Source organism: Benincasa hispida, chromosome 11 (assembly GCF_009727055.1).
Source record: "Benincasa hispida cultivar B227 chromosome 11, ASM972705v1, whole genome shotgun sequence".
Classification (NCBI taxonomy): Eukaryota; Viridiplantae; Streptophyta; class Magnoliopsida; order Cucurbitales; family Cucurbitaceae; genus Benincasa; species Benincasa hispida.
This window is the reverse complement of record NC_052359.1, coordinates 34,013,700-34,020,356: the sequence shown is the minus strand read 5'-3', so window position 1 is coordinate 34,020,356 and position 6,657 is coordinate 34,013,700.

Here is a 6,657-nt window from a genome sequence, read left to right as displayed (position 1 = left end):
TTGAGTTTTTAACATATGCAATGTCAATGTACAAAAGAAACACAAATCCTATCATAGAGATATGGTGATGCAATATGATTTTGATATGACCTTGGGTTTAAAAAGAAAAAAAAAACCTATATATTCCTTAAAATGAGGCTTTTTTTTCAATAATATATAAATAGTGCTTCATTGTATTTTTCTGTTCAAACAATTTGTTTTTAATAGGTTAAATCGTAAATTTGGTTCTTATGATCCGAAAAAAGTTAGAATTTAGTTTTTATAGTTTATAATTAGAACTTAGTCCTTATACTTTGATAAACATTCATAAATAGTCCCTATAGTAGAGATTGTATATGAAAATTTGATCAAACTTTAGAGACTATTGATGAGGTTTTATTAATTCATAAGACCTTTCTATCTTTTAAAATTATAGGGACTAAGTTCTAACATTTTTTAAATCATATAGGAATGAAATTTGTAATTGAATCTTTTTAATATTTGTGAGTGCTTAGGCTAGTTTGCATGAAACAACTTATGTGGATCAAGAATAATTTTATAAAAGGTGGTAAACAAAATTTAGAAATGTTGATGAGTAAATAAGTTTGGTAAAACGAAATAGTTTATTAAATGAAGGTTTAGGCTCCATTCGGTAACCATTTTATTTTTATTTTTATTTTATTTTTTAAAATTAAGTCTATGGACACTACTTCTGTCACTAAATTTCTTTTTCTATTATCTACATCTACTTTCTCTAAAGCACTAACTGAAGAAGAAGTGTGTCAGGCTGGTTTTAAAAACCAAGCCAAATTTTGATAACTAAAAAAAATAGTTTTCAAAAAGTAGTTTTTGTTTTTAGAATTTAGTTAATAATTCAACCATTATACTTAAAAATATGCAAATCATTATAAGAAATGTAGATGATATAGGCTTAATTTTCAAAAACAAAAACAAAAAATCAAATGGTTACCAAACGAAACCTTAAAGTTTTCTAATTTTAACTTGATTGAATTTTTCTTATCAGGATTCTAATAGTACATTACAAATATATAGACGGTTTAAAAATAAAATTAATTATGAAACCTAGGGCTCCATTTGGTAGCCATTTCATTTTTTGTTTTTTGGTTTTGGAAATTAAGCTTATTTTCTTCTCATTTCTTACAATGATTTGCATTTTTCTTAAGTACAGTGGTTGAATTATTAGTCAAACTCCAAAAACGAAAATAAATTTTTAAAAGCTACTTTTTTAAGTTTTCAAATTTTGACTTAGCTTTTAAAATTATTGATAAAAAGTAGATAATAAAAAAAGAAATATGGATAAAAAATAGAGTCTATAAATTTAATTTTTAAAAATAAAAATAAAAAAAACAAATGATTACCCAACTATGTAAAAATTCTCACAATTAAGAAGTGAAACAGTTTTTCTTTTTTCTTTTTTTTCTCTTTCTTTCTCTCTTTTTTTCCTTTTTATTGAAAGGTATGAACTGAAATAGTTACTTTCAATGCCATTGGTACACGTGATTGCAGTAATAGTTAATAAAAATATATGGTTTTTGTTCCTAAAATGAATGCTCTTCATTTGACTATCGTTAAAAAAAAAAAAAAAAAAAAAAAAAAAAGCTGAAACTTATATAATTCCACTCAACTAAATGACAAGAACAAATTTTAAATTCCCAATATAAAAGAAAAAAAAAATCTTAAAACTAAAAACCTTATTTGAATGTATATGATATAATATTACAACAATAATAATTAAGCTTTTGAACTAAATAAAACCAAATCAAATTTTATTTGATATAGGCTAAAGCATATACTGACAATCAAATCATTAAATTGAATTAAACTATTATGTTTAGTTGCGTGATTTTTTGGTTGAATGCTTCGTATTTTTTAATGAGTTTAAAGGTTGTTAATTTGTGGGAGGATAATATATTTCTAAATATTTTTAAGAGATTCATCCACTAGTTTGAATAAATTTTTACTTTTTTATGAATGTTTTCTTTACTTTCCTCTATTATTTATACGAGTCCTAAATCTAGACCAATGGTAAATTTATATGATGAAAGTCGAACAGATGCTTATATACAAAACAATAGATAGAGAGTATAGTCAACATACCTTTTGTTCATATCACTTTTTTCCCTTTATCTATAGAGACGAGGTTATATATAACATACTAGAGCTTACTACTATCTTGATCAACAATCTTAATTGAATTCTTGAGATAAACTAAATAGAAGACTAACAAAAAAACGTGTAGAACCAAGCTTGAGACTCAATCATGTGGACCAACTCGAGTTGGTTAGCCTCAACCATGACAAGTTAACTTAGTCTTAACTAAATAGTCCTGATCATGTGAGCACCTCAGTCATGGCTCACTAACCTTCACCATAAGGGTCAACTTAGGCTAGGTAGCCTCAACCATGGCAGGTCGACTTGCCAATTGCTAGTTAACCTCACCATGGTATCACCTCGGCTATGGTCAATTAGTTTCATCGTTGGATTTTGACTTTTTTGTGAATTTTGGATACGACTTATCCCCATTTACTTTTCATTCCCGAGTTGACTTGATGACTACCTAACAATCTTATTCTAACGATGGGTATAAATGATAGGCTAAAATTTTAAGTTGAAAATCAAATTATAATAAAATTAAATATGAGGAAAGAAAAAAAAAAAAAAAAAAGAAAGAAAAAGAAACTTTAGAGTCCCCACTAATATTTAGACGGATTTTATATGATTTTAATAAAAGTTCGTTATGGACTAGTATGGGACAATTTAAGTAGTAGCCCATGATTAAAAGGAATTAAGGGTTATATTAAAAGAGAGATAAAATAATAATATATAGCTACATAAAATGGATGGGCTAAAAATAATTTAGAAAAAATAAATAAATAAAAGGGATAAGGAAGGAGCAACTTTATTGGGGGGGGGGGGGAAATATAATAAATTTATAAAATTATTATTATTTTATTCGTAATCCAAGTTGGGGCACTTTTTAGTTTTAAGATTCGACCAAAAGCTAAAAACAAAACGCGTTTGTTTGACTAGGAGAACGCGGCAACTTTTAGCTTCACACTTGCGTAATTGTCCTTATTACCATCTTATTATTCTACAATACCCAATAATAATATCTAACATCCTATTTTATGCCCACCCAAATTTAATCCACGTAGGAGGTAGAAATAAAAAATATCTAAGAATCAATTCAATCCAAATCCATCTGATTGTTTTGTTTCTTTTTTTTTATTATAAAATTAGACATATTAATTTGTATTTGAAGAAATCTAAAAGGTATTGATTTGGATTGATTTCTCATTCATAGGTTTTATTTTTTTAGATAATATCATATTCTATTTTAAAATCAATTGATCGCAATGAGAAAAGTAGTTCATCTATCTTATAAAATTTGTAAAATCTCTTGATTTTATATACGATTTTATGGGAAATTTTGAAAGGAAAAAAAAAAAAAGCATAAACTTCAAAACACAAAGAATTAAAAATGAAATAAATGGTTAAACTGATAATATAGACTCCGTTGGATAACTATTTTGTTTTTTATTTTTGTTTTTTAAAATTCAGTCTATGGATACTATTCTCATCTCCAAATTTCTTCTTTTGTTATCTACTTTTCACCAATTGTTTAAAAAACTAAGTTAAAGTTTGAGAACTAAAAAGAGTAGCTTTCAAAATGTTGTTTTTGTTTTTTGAATTTAACCAAGAATTCAACCATTGTAATTAAGAAAAATGCAAATCATTGAAGAAATGTGTATGAAATATGTTTAATTTTAAAAAACAAAAACGAAAAAAATCAAATAATTATCAAACGGGAGCGTAATTTTTTATTTTTAAAAATTATGCGTAAAAACACTGCCTAATTAGTTTATTAGAACATTTGATGAAATTTTTGCTTTTTTTCCCTTCATATCTTCTTTCACACAATAAACTCTATCTTTATCAAAATGACGCTTAGGTTCTTAATCAAATGTAAAAAACAACAAGTATTTTAAGAGCTACTTTTTCAAAATTTCAGAACTTAGCATAGTTTTTTTTTTAACTTAATTTATATACTAAAAAAAATTAGAGTCTATTTTATAACCATTTCGGTTTCCAGTTTTCTCTGTTTGAAATTTATTTGAAATTAATTTTGTTTCCTAATAAATATGTTCCCATTGTTTTCACATATTCTATATTAACATTTGAATTATTAGTCAAATTTAAAAATTTACCTTAATAACTTTAATTTGTTGAAGGTTGTCCAAACCAAGGCCCAAAGCCCATGGAGGACCCAAGCCCAAAGGGCACAGGGAAAGAGGATATGGGAACATGCATCCTAAAAGAAAAATGTCAGTGCCTCAAGGTTTTGGTCGATGAGTTGAGCTAGTATTATACCAATTGAAAAATAAAACCAAACGAGACCGGACTAGCACCCTATAACCTCGGGCACTTGAAACATCCCTAACACCCTTATTGTCACATGTAACCATAGCCATGTGTTGGAGGACAGCCTTATTAATAACCCCACTCGACTACCCCAATGGGAGAGAGTATAAGTAGTCTCCAAAGGACCAATCTTACTTCTTTTTATACTTAGCCCAACTAGTCACTCTTGGTAGTACTAACTTGAGCATGCATCAGAGTGTAGTAGACTCGACACCAACAACGATTTCATACGCATATCAGCTCAAAACATATCGAGACCTGACTAGAGAGAAATGAGCCAAACGTCAAGACTATTGAATACCTGCAGTGAAGTCCGATGCAAATGAGATCCGAGTGCCAACTACTTTATAAGTAAAATTAGTGTTTATAAGGTTAATTAAAACAACTTAATTGTGTTATCAAACAAAATCTTAATAAATCCCATATTTTATTGACTCAATCTAAATAAATAAATGGTTATGTAATATAATCACACGACAATAAATTTCATATATGTAGTGGAGTTATATAAGAAAAGGCAGGAATAGAAGTAATAAAATAATAAAGTTGGATTTATGTTGTAATTAAGGGGAAGGTTAAGGTATGAATAATGATGGAGAGTGTGGTGTCACATGGGAAGGCCTTTGGGTTGGGTTCCGTACCTTGTGTAGCCCACTCATATGGCATCTTTTAGTGGTGGGACTCCATTTCCCTTTCCACATAAAACTCTATTCCCACTCTCTTCCCTAGCGCGTTCAATTCACCTTCCTACTTTTTTTCCCCCTTATTTCTTTATAAGTTTTAGAGCAAATATCAATTTATATTATTGTGGATTTAAACTCTAAATTAATAATTATATCTATCTAAACTTTAAACTTCGGAGATTGTATCAATTTAAACCTCAAACTAATAATTGTATCAATTTAAACTATGAGTTTTTTTATAAATATATCAATTTAAACCCTGAACTTTTATAACTGTATCAACTTAAACTCTCTATTATGTTTTATTTAGATATACTTATGAATATTCAGGGTTTAAATTGATATATTTATGGAAGTTCGAGGTTTAAATTGATATATTTATGAAAGTTCAAGATTTAAATTGATATAATTATTAGTTCGAGGTTTAAATTAATACAATTTCCAAAGTTTATGATTTAAATTGACACAACCTCTGAAGTTTAAAGTTTAAATTATACAATTATTAGTTTTGAGTTTACATTGATACAGTCCCCAAAGTTTTGGGGTAATTGATATTTGCCCTAAGTTTTAAGGTGCCTGTGAATTAGTTTGAAACAATTTTTAGATCCAACCTAATTGTTCGTGTCGTAGGTCTCTTTAACCTAAATAATTGACATAATGAACTCAATTTAACCCAACCATGAAATATTTGAATTGAATTGGTTGTGTCGTTTATTTAAATTATTTTTCTAAAAAAAAAAGATGTTTTATGTAAAAATATATTTAATTATTTTCATATATTTAATTAAGATTAACAACTCAATCTCAATTTATATCATGAAAATTTTCTCCCTAAATTCCTTCAAAAGTTATTTTTAAAAGTTGTTAGAGAATAATTTATCCAAAAAATTTATAAAAGGAAACAATTATGTGTCATCGTTTGGGCAGGTGGACGGTTTAGGTACTGGCATTAGGGATAGCAATGGGGTAGGACGAAATCGGGGATGCACTTCCCATCTCCGTCCCAGTTTCATTCCCCATTTGAGGGAGTCGGGTCGGGTTCGAGTCTCTGCTAATCCCCGTTTTATTTTTATTTTTAATTTTATTTAAAATCAATTACAATTTGGTATTTGTCTTGAAATGGTAAATATTTGATGCAACAAGTTAATATTATCATTGTTTCATTTATTTAAATGTATGGTTAAAATATATTTTTTACTTTAAATGTAATAAAAAAACTAAAGCTATTATATTATAAAATTATTTTTTTTTAAAAAAATAACACTAAAACAAACTGCATACATTTTTCTTTTAAAAAAAACGTATTGTCATTTAAAAATTGAAACTATTTTTAACTATAATTTCAGATAAGATTAAACAAAATTGTAACAGTATATATGCATATATGAAATGTTCTTAATAATATTAAAGAATAAAAAAAAATATTCGATGTGGGGACGGAGTGGGGATCCTTTCCCCACCTTGCCTCGTCCCCGACTGGTGACTCGATTTAGATCATCAGTTTGACCCTGTTCCCTAGTCAAATCGAAGATTTCTTGTCCCGTTTCGGTCG